Raw genomic sequence first — 14,273 nt, forward strand, 5'->3', positions numbered from 1 at the left:
GTCCACTAAAATCTCTGCATTCAGATTCCATGCACCTTTGATTGCCAAAATCTGGTTGCAAATGACTGGGAATGGCAGTCTCCATCCCGCTCTGTATATATGCTTCACAAAGGCATTATGAGAATAACAACACTGGACTTGTGTCCTTCCAATATTTACTCATATAGTCGAGTTTTGTTGTTCTTGTATTATTTCAGCAGGAGTTCTTAAGCAAGTCCACAAGTTGAATGTAGTTCACTCCTGGAAACTCTCCGATGTGCGCATGAAAACGCCAATGCAAGAAGAACTGGTTTCAGTTCTACAACCTTCTTCAGCTCATGGCTTCACAGCCCAAATTCTGTAGTATTATTCCTGGGAGCAGCAATCCAGATTAGAGTTGACTGAAGTTTTAACATTCACAAAGCTGATATAGCATTTCCAGCCTTGTGACTGTTAGAACTCATATGTTGCATTGTGGGTTCTTATTGTCGCTCTACTCAGCAGACAGCTATTCAAACAGACAGTTAAATTAGTCATGTCATAAAAAACAATGAACAAAATCTTACCCTTTGGTGTTCAGCTAAGAAGTCTTCAGTGATGCTCATGGCTGCTAGTTGGTTGGTTTGAACCTTTGCACACAAGCAGTTTTGCAAAAGCTTGATGCAAACCTGTTCAGCAAGTATTGCAGCTTCTCAGCATGAATTGAAAAGGCTGATTGATTGACTTGTGTCTTACTGACACCTCCGAACATGATAAATTCAGTTATCAAACACATTTTGTTTGGCAACAAAAGGAATCTTTCCAGTCAGAGTTTTTACTAATACTGTTATTGCTCCCTTGCTTCCTAATATGCAGCATGCAAGTTCTAGCCGCCCTGACTCCACTTCTGGAGTGGGCAGGATATAAATCTAAGGTAAATAAATAAAATAAAATACTATTACCTCAGTTGAGAAGGATCCTGCACCACTATGAACAGTAATGACAACACCACAAACTGAAACCAGTATAAGTACACACAAAGATATTCGGTGTGATAGTGGACCTTCTTATCTTGAGAATGCATTTGAAAAGGACTTAATTAAATCCTTCTTGAGCTTACCAGAAGAGGAGCAATCTGAAATAATAAGAAGTCTGGACTGGTTAAAACTGAGCTTTTAAAAACCAAGGAAGCTGAGGCTCTTCAAACGTTCCCCACCTGTCCAGAAAACAATTCAAAGTCAACAAATTTGGCTACAACACCAGCAAATTCTCCAACTGAGAACATAGAGGACAATTCTAAAGGCCTCCAGAGACAATATTCCAGCCAATCATTGAGGCTGGTGGACCCAATCAATCAAGAGATGGTGATCGAGGCTGAGCTCCATCCTTATATGGCCCCAGGCCAGGATAGTCCTATACAACCTAGCGTGCCTAATTCTAGCCAGCATTTGCCTGGTATAGACTCTGGCTTGAACATCATCAATGGCCACATTAATCTTGATATGATCAAATTCCCTGGATCAGCTATTAGAGATTGATTGACAGTCAAGGAAATCTCACTCTCCAACCATGAAGCTGTTATCATGGAACATAGCGGGATGGGACAATAAGAAAATGGACCAAGATTTCTGCTATTTGAGACAATTTGAGATTGTCTTTCTCCAAAAAAACCTGGACAGACTCCATAATTTCCCTCAATGGTTTCTCAGCACATTCCCTGCCCAGCTTCAAGGGCAATTCCCAGGGCTGTTTCCAAGCTGGCTAAACTCTTTTATTCTCCCGACAGTCTAAATATAAAATGCTAGAATTACCTGCATGCAATCCTATTGCTCATGCCTTTCATTGTAGCTTTCAAGATGCTGGGTTTTTTACTATTTGATGGTAAGAATAATAGGACCCAAACTAAATTCATGCTGCTCATCATTCTCTGCAAGCGCTTCCCATAAGCAGATTTCAAGCAGTTGAAAAATGGCCCCAAGTAAATATTGGTGGTGAAAAGTATTATGTCACAACTAACTTATGGCGACCCCTCATGGGGTTTTCAAGGCAAGAGACGTTTCAGTGATAGTTTGCCATTGCCTGCTTCTATGTAGCAACCTTGGACTTCCTTGGTGGTCTCCCATCCAACTACTAATTAGTGCTGAAACTGTTTAGTTTCTGAGATCTGATGAGATCAGGCTAGTCTGGGCCATCCAGGTCAGGGAATATATTAGCTCCTGAAAAAGGCTGCCTTTAATCTCCCAAGTTATGGAAATGTAAACCTGCCTTTAGGATTGCTTTGTAATTTAATATCAGATGAAGAATCCTGATCAATGACCTGAAAAATTGAAAGGACTCTAGCCTTTGGTGTTGTGAGGATAGGTTTGATAATGTGAAAGCAGTGTCGCCAAAGGCTGCAATGTTCAGAAAGTTGGAACATATGAAGCTGCCTTCTGTTGAACCAGGCCCTCAGTCCAACAAAGTCAGTATTGTCTACTCAGACTGGCAACGGCTCTCCAGGGTCTCAAACTGAGGTTTTTCACGCCTACTTGCCTGGACCCTTTTTAGTTGGAGATGCCGGGTTTCTAAATCTCCTGAGTCCTTGATAGTTACCAGCCTGATTCCTCTAACCCTGCTTGCACCATGAGTCATGGAATTATCATATGGAGCAATGAAGGTATGAAAAGAGGCGAGCAACTGGGAAAGGATCAAGAAGGCTTAGCCAAGAAATCCAATAGAGGAGTCTCTCTTCCTATAAAATGCTGAAGGCAGACTATAAAGATAACAATATGGGCAAGGGGACAAACACGGTAGAAGACCATTCTTGTAGTTGGGGATGAATCAGTAAGGCCAGTTTTGATTTCCCATGTTGTCATTTATATTCTGTTTTTGCAGTACACAGCGTCTATATCTGGGAGAGTCAAACTGACAATTGAAAACATGGCACAGAGGAAGAAAACCAGTGGGAAAATAAAAACTCGCACAGGTTCATTTCTCACAAGGGAGTAATGCAACTGAAATGATAATTGGATTGACCCAGACGTCTTCTGAAATTTGAGCTCATCCATCTGTCTGACCCAGTGTCTGCAACTGCTCTGTGTTAATGAAATTCTGCACAAGTATCTGTGGACATCAAGGCACTTGCGGCTGGCCTTCCCGGCACCTACTTCCATCTGCCTCAAAGCAAAGAGCCAATTCCAGGGTGGTCTTTGTGATTCTGGGGCCCTCAGCAGAAATCCAGGATGGGGACCCAGAATCATTGGCCCCACTGGGGCCACCCCAAGTCCAAACAATGGGTAGCTCTTAGACCAGCTGCTGAGGTAGATGCCCCCCGCTGCCATCAACCTGAGTGTTGAGGGGCAAGTACATGCACTGCTGGTGAGCTGGCTGGCAAGGGAATGCCAGTGACCCTTCTGCCCACTCTCAGAAGCAGCAAGCAAGCATGGTGGTGGCAGCCTACTCTCCAGGGCTGCTGTAGCCAGGATTTTAAAAGTCAGGGGGCACCCTTTCCATCCACTGCAGGGCTTGCTGCTTCTCAGAAGCTTTCTGGGGTAGGGGCAAAAGCTCCAGGCTCTGAAAGTAACCAATTTGAGGCAGCCAGCCCTAAAACTTTGGAGTCAAGAAGGGACTGCACCTTGTGTGCAAGTGGGGGGGGGTTCCTTCCACCTCCCTCTCCCCCACACACTTTGTAGCCAGCAGCTCCATCTGTCCTCTCCCCTTCCCTGGCCTATTCCACGTGGCTTCCTCTGCCTCCTACTCCTCCACCTCTACTCTCTTTGCCTACTGCTTTTGCTGCTGCAGTGCATTATGCCCTGCTAAGCTCTCTCAGCTCTGGCTACCACTGATGATGCTTCAGTGGCTCAGCCACGGGAAAAAAATGGGGGGAAGCAGGCTGCCTTTCAGAGGGTAGTCAGGGGGTCATGTCTGGAAGTCAGGGGGCAGTGCCCCCAAAGCCCCTTTGTAGCTACAGGCCTGCTGCTCTCCCTGTTCTTTCACTCTCTGTTTGGGGGCCAGGACCCTGGGCCTCCCAGCCCAGGACCCATGTCAGTTGCCCCAAATGCCCCACGGCTAAGACCAGCCCTGGACAGAAGCTTGCTTTCTCTGCTCTTTTGCCTTCCATTGATGGGATCGAGCATCGAGGCACTGCTGTTGAAGATGCAGCTGCACTGGGCAGGGCATATTTCTAGGATGGAAAACCACCGCCTTCCCAAGATTGCTCTGTATGGCGAACTTTCCACCGGCCATCGAAATAGAGGGGCACCAAAGAAGAGGTACAAGGACTCCTTGAAGAAATCCCTTGGCACCTGTCGCATCAACCATCACCAGTGGTCTGACCTAGCCTCAGATTGCAAAGCATGGAGGCATACCATCCACCAGGCTGTCTCTTCCTTTGAGAACGCACGCATAGCTGGTCTTGAGGACAAAAGGAGATTGAGGAAGAATCGCACTGCTACAGCACCAACCCCAAATCAGACTTTTCCCTGCAGCCACTGTGGCCGGATCTGCCTGTCCCGCATTGGTCTTGTCAGCCACCAGCAAGCCTGCAGCAGATGTGGACTACTGCACCCTTCTTAAATCTTTGTTCGCGAAGTCAAGCCGAGAGAGAGAGAGAGATGGGACAGGGACACGGGCACTTGGGGCTTTGTCCAACCAAGAGTTTGGGGCACCACTTCCTGCTGCTGGACTCCAGCTATGGTAGAAAGTGACAAGATGGATCCTCTTATTGATCAAAATCATCTACAGCAGCTCAGCAGGCACAGAGATTCGTGATTCTTATTTCATTTGGAATTAAACAAATATTGGGGAAACATCAATGATATTCTATTAGAAAACTGGCTAAAGAAATTGTGGGAAATATTGGTCACGCTTCTGCTAAAAATGATTTTGAACTGAAGAGAATCAAAACGTCAACATATTCTGTCTGAAAAGTATACTTTTGCATTGATTGCTCTTTAGCATTGTAGCAAGAGATGGTTAATTGCATTATTAGCATCCTGTATTACTCCCAGGGCCCTGCATGGCTATGAGATCATGAAAACTGGCAGAATATGATTACAGTCCTATGTGTACTTTCTTGGGAGTAAGTTCCATTAAACCTAGTGGGCCTTACTTTTGAGCAAATATGCACTGCAAAGTGAGGTAACTTCCACAGTGACCAATGTCATATGAGAAAAAATCTTGATGCTCTCTATCTTATTCATGAAATCTTGAATGTTTTGATTGATTGACTGACTCACTGACTGATTAAAACATTCATCTCACCTTTCCTCTTGCTTCAAGGTGGCTTACAATAATATGGTACTTGATACAGCACTAAGGAACTTGCATACTCCACGTTCATTGGAGCTCTTTAGAGGTCCTCTGGACACCCACTCAGCTAGACTCTCATCCTGAACAAAATGCAGTAAGTAACAAATGGTGGTTATGGAAATGTCATTAAAATGGCATTGAGTTTGACCTAGGGTTGCCAACTCTGACTCTGAGTACCTGCATGGTATAGTAGCTAAAAATGGTCAACTCTGATCTGAGAACTGAGTTCCATTCCCCACTCCTCTACAGAAAGCCCGCTGGGCAACCTTGGGCCAGCCACAGTTCCCTCAGAACTCTCTCAGCCCCACCACCTCAAAGGGAGTCTGTGGGAAGGGGAAGGGATGCAAGTGCAAGCTGCTATGAAACTCCTTAGGATAGAAAAAAGTGAGGTATAAAAACTTTCTCTCCTTCTTTGAAAATTCCTGGAGATTTAGGAGTGGTGCATGAGGAAAGCTGAGTTTGGGAAGAGGAGAGAGCTCAGCAGGAATGTGATACCATACACTCTGCACTCCAAAGTTGCCATTTCCTCCAAGGGAATTGATCTTTGGAGTGTGGAAATCAGTTGTAATTCTGGGAGAACACATGGCCTCGTCTGGAAGTTAGTATCCCTAGTTAGACTACAATTAAAATGTTAGAAGAAAACGAAACACAGGACCACCAAGGGGGGTTTTTTTGGAGAGGGGGAGGGAATATAATCTAAATGTCACAACCTGATAACTGCTTTAGATTGATATAGCAGTTACAATAAAGCAGTCAGTATTGTTTGTTATTCATACTTCCAGGATAATGTTTAAGAGGAAAAAGCATTAATAAAATTTCAGCTTAAGAAATATATTGAAAAGTGGGGTCTCTTTGCTATGCACTGAAACACCAGACTACGTGTAGCCCTCTGTGTATGTGCGTGTAAGTAGATAGGTAGGTAGATGATAGAGATAGATGAGACAGATGGAAGGAAGGAAGGAAGGAAGGAAGGAAGGAAGGAAGGAAGGAAGGAAGGAAGGAAGGAAGGAAGGAAGGAAGGAAGGAGATAGATGATGATAGATGATAGATAGAGATGGTATGTCTGTGTGAGAGAGAGATCAGATAACATTTGGTTTGCTGATATGATTATTGTTTGCTCGCAATTTCTGTTTTTAAAAGGGGGGGGGCTAAAAATAAGAAGTCTTTTTATAAAATGTTGCAGTGGCATCAGCATCAATTGCACCTTATTACTGAAAGACTGCTACTTGTGGTGCAATTTTTTGATCCCTTTTGATCCCAACATCTGCAGAGTAAAGTGCTTTTCAGAAGAACAGAGGGCCTAACTCCACCCTGAACATGTGGCCAGACCCCCCTCTGTTCCAGGTGGAAGACAGGCCACAAACCAAGGCTGAGGAACGTTTCCCGCCTGCACTAGGCTCTGCAGCCAGTCTGTGACGGCTGCTTTCGTGCCTTCCTGCTCTTGCTCAAGAAGAGTTCAATAAACATTTCTGCAGAAATATTTGTTTCCGAGTGTCATTTTATCATATGAGTGGCAAAGGCCGAGCCAGGCCTATAAATAGAATCCTTCTCTTTGAACACTTTTTCTTTTGGGGGAGGATTTTATGTCTTCAGTCTCTGGGTCAGTCTGAGACAGTGTGCCAAAGACGTTGCCTGGGAAATTCAAAGATTCCAATAGAAGGCAGCCAGGAGAAATGGCTCTCTCAGACAGGGGATCTGGGGTAGCAATCGAAGCAGAAAAATGAGAAGCAGACCAACCTGACCCGTGGGCATTACCCCCTTGGAAGATCTCCTGGGCAAGCCCCACTGGAATAAGTGGGAGCTGCATTACAGTATTACCATGCTCTTTCATGTTTGTTTCCATTAGGTTTTTGTAGAACTTCTTGGTTAGGGTTGCCAGGTCTGACTCAAGAAGTATTTGGGGACTTTGGAAGTGGAGCCGGGAGCAAGGTTGTGACACACATCATTGAACTCCAAAGGGAGTTCCGGCCATCACATATAAAGAGACCATGTTCTTTTTAAATGCCTTCCCTTCATTTTCTTTTTAAATGCCTTCCCTTCATTGGAAATATTCATTCATTCCTTCAGCTAATTTCTATTGATGCAAATGTGTTCACAACAGCAATGGAGTATCCAGGAGGCAGTTTACACCTTAACACATGAAGCTGCCTTATGCTGAGTTAGACCATCTGTCTGTCAGGTTCAGTATAGTTCTATGATATAAGACTTTCACATCACCTACTATGTGATACTTTTAATTTCGGATACTGGGAATTGAGTGTGGGACCTTTGGTGTGCGAGGCAGAAGTTCTGTCACTGAGACATGGCCTCTCCCTCCATTGATTACTTGTCCTTGGACTTTGGACCATAGGTTGTGATTGATAGCAGCAATCAAGAACCTTATGAAATCAAATCTAAGAAAGACAAACCAGCTCTACTGTTTCTCATGGCAAACTCACCACGCTATAATATAAACAGCTTGTCTTGATACACCTTCCAAATAGTACATGTCAGTGATGTCAAACTGCAGCCAACTTAATGGTCAGTGACCCCCATGGAACATTAAGAAATGGTTTGCCATTGTCTGTCCCTGCATAGCAACCCTTAGTGGGTTTCCATGTACTATCCAGGGCCAACCTTACTTGATTTCTGAGATCTGATTAGACTGGGCTAGCCTTAATGTCTGTTGTCCCCTGCTTACATGAAGATGCTACTCCATTGTAGGCCAATGAAAAAAATCTTGCATTGTTTGAGAACATAACTCCAGCACCATGGTTCTTGGAATAAGCAACCAGATAGCCCTGGCAGGACCCCAAGCAGGGTACAGAAGTCAAAGCGTCTCCCACTAGATGTCCCCTTCTAGCAACATTTAGGGCATGTTTGTAACTAAACATGGAGGTTCTGTTTAGGCACCATAGAGGAACTTGTCCTCAATGAACTTGTCTGATTTGTTATGATTCTTAAATTATTTACATAGATTTTATTCCAACATGCAGAATCACTTGCAATTTTCATTGCTTCTCTCCTGCCAAATGCTGAGAGAGACCTTAGTAACCTCTCATTAGAGATGGAGAATTTGAAGCAGGGAGACAGCAGGCATCTTCCCAAGCACTGATAGAAATGCCTTTCAATTTAGTATGCATCACTTTTGAACTTCAGTGATCCTTTGCAGAAAGCCAGTGGAGAAAACCGACCCAAATGGACATCCTAGCTGCAACAGCTTTTAAAAAACACATTGTAAAGCACTTCCACATGGAGGCACTTCTCTTTCCTGCTGTTTCTGTGAATGAGAGCACAGAGGTTATTTTCTGCCTGAGGTACATTCCAGCCCATTTAGGTTTTACATTCATGTTATGGACACAGAGTGCCCCATTGCGCAGAGTGTAAAGCTGCAGTACTGCAGTCCAAGCTCTCTGCTCACGACCTGAGTTTGATCCCGGTTGACTCAGCCTTCCATCCTTCTGAGGTCAGTAAAATGAGTACCCAGCTTGCTGGGGGGAAAGTGTAGATGACTGGGGAAGGCAATGGCAAACCACCCCGTAAAAAGTCTGCCTTGAAAATGTCATGATGTGACATCACCCCAGAGTCGGAAATGACTGGTGCTTGCACAGGGGACTACCTTTACCTTTTTTTTTAATGGACATAGAGGTACAAAAATGTTGATCAAAGCCTTCCATCTAGAAACGACCTTGTGAAAACAAGAAATGTAGAAGTTGGTTGAACACCGCTCATGGCAGTTGGCATCGCAGGGCTTGAGCCTCCCTGGTTTTTCTTGGGGTGGCAATGCCCCCTCTGGGATGTTAATCAATGCCCCTTGCTTTCTTCTAGCTTGGGCTCCCTGAAAGCACACCAGATGCGATCCCAACATCATTTCCCTTTTGGCCTAGAGCCTTTCATTTCCGCCTTTACTGTGTCCAGTCCAATATGAATAATAGTGTCTCTTCTATGGCATTTGTAAAAAAATATCTGTCTTTAAAAAGGGGGAAACCCTCAAAAACTAGCAACTAATAGAATTTTTAAAAAGAAAAAGGGGAAATATAGAGAGACAAAAATAGAACAGTGGTAGCAGATCTACATATAAGTTTACATAAAAGATTTCCAGCTATCTAAAAATAAGTCCATACATAATTGTCATCTATATTCCATGTGCTAAATAATATATTGAAAGAGTTCGAAGGTCCTCAGTCCAATGATTTACTGGAGGTGGGCATTTATCTTTTTAATGTCATAATATGTCTTAGCCTTCAAGAGATAGGAAGAAAATTTAAAAGTGCATAAGCATCCTCAAAAATCAATGAACATTCTAATATAAAATTGATACAAGTAATTACTTCTTCCCAGAAAAACCAAATGACTGGATGCACCTGAAGCAAAGGTTTAAGGGACATGTCCTATGAGTTTCAATGCCAAAAAGTAAGATGCTTGACTCGGTCCTTTGCTAAAGAGTTGCTGTGGTACCCAGTATACCCTAAATATAATTTATTTTGCCAAATAAGTCACAAATCAATGGAGAGAACAAGTATAAACTTTAAGGCCATATCCCATCACTTGGGCAAAACAGGGCAATCAAGCTCCTTATTCCATTCATTCCTAGGCTCTGCATATCACACTTATTAATTGTGTTTTAACAATTTATTAATAACATATGGTTACAATATTTAATTGTCTTTTTCTATACTAACCCATATGATATTTCCGCCCCCCCTCCCTCCAATTGCATATCACACTTATTAATTGATACCAGATATTTATAGACAAATATTGCAGGTTTCATTTTCTACACTTGAGAGAAAGGGCAGGATATAAATCTAAAAATTAAATTAAATACCAGCATATGCTACAATTGTAAATATTGTCATTTATATGGGGCTTTTTTGTAGCAGGAACTCCTTTGCATGTTAGGCTAGACCCCCCCCCCCCCGATGTAGCCAATCCTCCAAGAGCTTATAGAGCTCTTAGTACAGGGCCTACTGTAAGCTCCAAGAGGACTGGCCACATTAGGAGTGTGTGACCTAATATGCAAAGAGTTCCTGCTACAAAAAAAGCCCTGACAGAGGTTGACAATTCATACTAAGACTTCAGCTGAGAAAATGACAAAGACTCATCATCATAGTCTGTCCATTGGTCCAATGTAAAAATCACCTATCAGTCCAACATTTCTTTCCAGTTTTTAGGCTTGGATTGGCCCATAATATTAATTTGGCATGTGAAAATAGCTCAAATTGATATTGTCATGATATTATGCACCACTGTTCTCCACCTGCAGAAATTGTAGGAGGAATAGTATTTTGCATTAATAGATCCTATGCATTCCATAGAGAGGGGCACCAGGCAGGAAGCCTCCAAAAGTGCTGGAGATGGACTGTCTAATAATTAGACAATAATTGCAAGGAGTAATCCCAAAGTTAACAAGTATGTTTTATGATAAAAACTAAGATCAAGGAAACAAGATCCTACTTCATTGAATGGATTTTGCATCCTTTTTAAAGAAATCCAAGGTGGTAAGGATTAATTTTATGAATATATCTTCAAGCTATATAGAGAAGAATTACACAAAAATATAAATAATGCTAGTTATAATATTAATGTTGACTGTATTTACTTTGTCCCATGGAGGAGGAGGAGGAGGATAAGATTGGATTTATACCCCGCCCTTCACTTGGAGTCTCAACCTCCTTTACAACCTCCTTTCCCTTCCCTGACTGACATAAAGTAACATCAGCAGGTGCATGTGGACGAGTGGGGAATAAAACCCAGTTCTCCCAGATTAGAGTCTGTGCTTCCAGTCACTACAACCAACTGGCTCTGGATGAGTTTAGTTGCCCATCTGTTCCAATCCAAAAATATACCAGCAATTACCTTATTAAAACCTAGCATAATCATATGCATAATGTATCTAGGAATCAGTATTCCAAGACAAGTATTGACGTCTGGGTATTGTTGAAAGTGTCCATAGGCAAATGCACTCCATGATAGATTGTCTCAGTGACATCAACTCGGATTTTGCTCAGTTATTCAAATATGCAAACAAATTCAGACTTCTAAAGCTTTTTTAGGTGCTGAAGACAAATTCAGCATTACAGTAAATGAGACTACCTTTGGCATTTCATTAGCTATAAGAAAATGTATGATTATTTAAAGAGTTGATAGCTGGAAATACAGAAAGCTGCCCCCCTGCTCTCTCTTGAAGGACAGCAGCATAGAGTCTGTCAAGAACCTAGAATGAGGAGATATTAAACTGAAGCAATAATGCCAGAGATATAAGCAGCAGGACAAAAACAGAGATTAAAGTCACCAAGTCACAGGTGAAAATAGATTAAAGGATAAATCTTGCATGGACCAGACAAAATCTTAAGATTACAGGTCTGATTCAGTATACGGCAGTTTCATATGTCCATATGTTCTCTAAGGTAAATAAAAGGAATATGCTACAGGGAGAAGCTCATTTCCTTTATCCTTGGGTACTCACAAGCAACCTTTCAATGCTTGTAAAAAAATACCCTTAACTTCTCATCACATGGAATGTCAACACTAAAGCTTTCATAGTGAAAGAATAGATGCCAAGAAACATGGCCCGTAATCACCTTTTAAATAAATCAGCCACATAGATATGTTCAGTGCAAATACTTAAAGCACCAAAATACCCGGCTATGCATCTCCTATGCATTTTCACATGCTGTTACTGTCATGTGTGCCTGAATACTTGCCTGGGGAATATAGTTTCATCCAGTTTCTTTCCTCATGTGTCACCATTTGCTGGGACTTACCAACAGCAGTGCCAGAATGGTATATTTGCCATATGCCTCAAGGAAATAACATTCCTTTTTCTAATCATTTATGAGAGACCCAGATAATTTCCCCCCTCTTTCAGTGGAAGATAGCATCCTGGAAAGGGTAGCTTCTACAGCTGGACTCGGCAAACTTTTGGTCTTCCCTTTGGCAAGCAGGAGGAGAACCAACATCAAGGAAGGAGAAAGGGGGGCTAAAAGACGGGAACTGAAGGTTCATCTCTCCTAGGTATGAGCCTGTTTGCCAGCTGCAGTCCTTATTTGCTGTGCTGACCCCACAACTGTTTGATAACCCCCAGCAGAATCATGGGATGTGGCATCAGTTCTTTTTTCCAGAGGAGGTACGGAGAACATCTATAATTCTCACTTTCAAAAGGCACTGCAAACTAGATTTCAAAAGGCTCTCCCTTCAATTGACTGATGATTAATTTTACAGCATGAGGAACAGGATATATTCCACCTTCACAGGCATGCTGTCAAGCAAGTCAGCTGACCAGGCCTTGGATTCAGCGGGAGCTCACAGGAGCGCAGCTCCTGAACCTTTCTGAGAGTTTCACCTCCTCCTTTCCACCTTGTCCATTGAATAGCAGGTGCAGCTGCATAACAATTCCTGGATGAGCTCTACCACCTATTTTTCTACAAAACGGCCCCTGCAGCTAACTACAGGCATTGCTCTGACAGGGGACTGGCAGTGGCAACACTGTGGAACTAGCCATAAGAGTATCTCTCTTTCACTTTATCGGTACGCTTTAAAGCAGGGCTGGCCCTAGAATGTCTAGCACCGTAGGCAAGGCTAACTTCCGGCACCCCTCTGCACTGATAACATCACCAAGTCACATGGGGGATGCCTAATTTGGCACCCCCAGAAAGCTGGCACCCAAGGCAATTGCCTAGTTTGTCTAGTGGCAGGGCCAGCCCTGCTTTAAAGCAGGCCAGCTAGCCAAACGGCTCATGACCTGTGGTGCTGGTAGATCAAAGTACTGCAGCCACCAATGGCCGAGGAATTTGAGGCACCCTGCAATCAGCGGGAACACGGTTTGACATACAGGAGACCAGGAACAGACAGAGGGCCCAGGAGGAGACTTTCATTTGAGATCATCCAACAAGATCTCCAAGGGAGATTTTATTCCCTTGTAACCCACCCATGTCAGCAGGCTGCTACTGGAGGCACTGCATTGTATCATGGGCGAGGCTACAAGTAGGTCAGGGGAAGGGATGGCAGTGGTGCTAGATAATCCTTATTTTCTTGGAAGCATATTATACAAATCACCCAACACTTTGTGTAAAACAACAAATTAAGCTTTACCGGAGCACTATTTTACAGAGTGATAACTAATATACTACATGGTACAGCATGTAACAGAAGAAGAAAAGCCAGTTAGCTCACAACCGAAAAGAGAATGCTCAGAGATGCAAATTAGCATCCTCAAACTAACCAATAAATAAACAGTACTTCACCTTCGCTATACCTGATGAGCTGTCAACTTGTAAATCCTAATAAGTGGACAGAGAGAGGTTTAGTGGCAGAAGGAAAACAAGTGAGGGGAAGAAGGGATTGTCAAGTTATGCTCATCACTTCTGGTCCTTCTGTCAACAGTGTGGGGCCCTGGTAACCTTGCTGATCCCCTATCAAGCCTAAAAGTGCTGCTTCTGAAGGCTGGGTCAGTTCAAAATGAAGCATCCCTCATCCAGAATTTAGTATTGGATGGGGAGGCTGACCTGGTGTATATACATCACAGAGACCTGATTGGTGATGAGAGATGGGTGGCTCTCTCAGCTGTGTCTCTCTCCACACACACATGCATTTGTGGGTTTTCTGATACAGCATGGCTCTAGGCTTGGTGAACAGGGAGGGGAAATGGCTGTGGTCTAGCAGGCCTTTCTGGAACTCAGCAGGTGCTTTTTTACCCAGAGCTCCAGTTTTGAGTATATATACTGGCAGGGCTTCCCCCCTTTTTTGTAGAAAAGACCCAGCAGGAACTCATTTGCATATTAGGCCACACCCCCTGATGCTAAGCCAGCTGGAAATGCATTCCTGTGCGTTCCTGCTCAAAAAAGCCCTGTGTACTGGATGGTGGGGAAACCCTGAAAGGATTCTGTTGGTGTACCACCCACCATGCTGCCCAACAGTTTTGCAATCTCAGATTTGATGTTGGACCATGAAGTTTACTGCCTCTGGGGGCTTCAACATTCACGAAGAGGTCAAACTGACAGGAACAGCTCAGGATGTTGTGGCCATCATGATAACCATGGGGCTAT

This window comes from Heteronotia binoei, chromosome 2 (assembly GCF_032191835.1).
Source record: "Heteronotia binoei isolate CCM8104 ecotype False Entrance Well chromosome 2, APGP_CSIRO_Hbin_v1, whole genome shotgun sequence".
Taxonomy (NCBI): domain Eukaryota; kingdom Metazoa; phylum Chordata; class Lepidosauria; order Squamata; family Gekkonidae; genus Heteronotia; species Heteronotia binoei.